Source organism: Macaca thibetana, chromosome 3, assembly GCF_024542745.1.
Source record: "Macaca thibetana thibetana isolate TM-01 chromosome 3, ASM2454274v1, whole genome shotgun sequence".
In the NCBI taxonomy this organism is placed as follows: Eukaryota; Metazoa; Chordata; class Mammalia; order Primates; family Cercopithecidae; genus Macaca; species Macaca thibetana.
In genome coordinates, this window is record NC_065580.1 from 9,361,886 (window position 1) to 9,362,465 (window position 580).

A 580-nucleotide genomic window follows, 5' to 3' on the forward strand; every position below is an offset into this window, starting at 1 on the left:
GGGGATCACATGGATCTTAATGGGGGGATTCTGAACAACTCTGGAAAGTGGGACAGTGGTACTCAGAGGGCTACAGGAGGCAGGGGTCTGTGCCTTACAAACTTGAAAGTCCATAAAATCACATGAGGACTATTGAGTCTGCCCTTCAGATATGCCGTGGGTCAGAGATTAGGTAGGCTGTGTCATTTTTCCCCAGGGTGGATTGGGAGGAACATGTGATCCAGGACCCACTTTGGTGATTAAAACAGGGTAGGGGGCACCTGGATTTGAACCAGGGACCTCTTGATCTGCAGTCAAATGCTCTACCTCTGAGCTATACCCCCAGGCCTGGGGAACTGGTGTAATTAACACCCTTTTCATGTGTCGACACACCAAGAACAAGACTAAGCTCTGCAGGTTGGGACGTCCAGGCCAGTTCTGTTTCTCTGAACTCTGGCCTCCCTCCTGTCACTAACACTTCTTTTCCTATCACTTCTGTGTGCACCTGGTTGAGGACACCCTGGTGGCCTTGTTGACCTTTATAACTGGAGAGACCCTTCAAGTCATCCAGATAATTCTCTTAGACAGTAGCAGTTGTTGA

The 580-nt window shown here is 49.3% G+C and overlaps 1 non-coding gene across 1 annotated transcript; it reads right to left on the reverse strand.

Moving 5' to 3' along the window:
• Positions 1–251: 251 nt before the first annotated feature.
• TRNAC-GCA (transfer RNA cysteine (anticodon GCA)) lies at positions 252–323 on the reverse strand. The gene has a single exon. It is a non-coding gene; the product is annotated as a tRNA-Cys (tRNA).
• Positions 324–580: the final 257 nt, after the last annotated feature.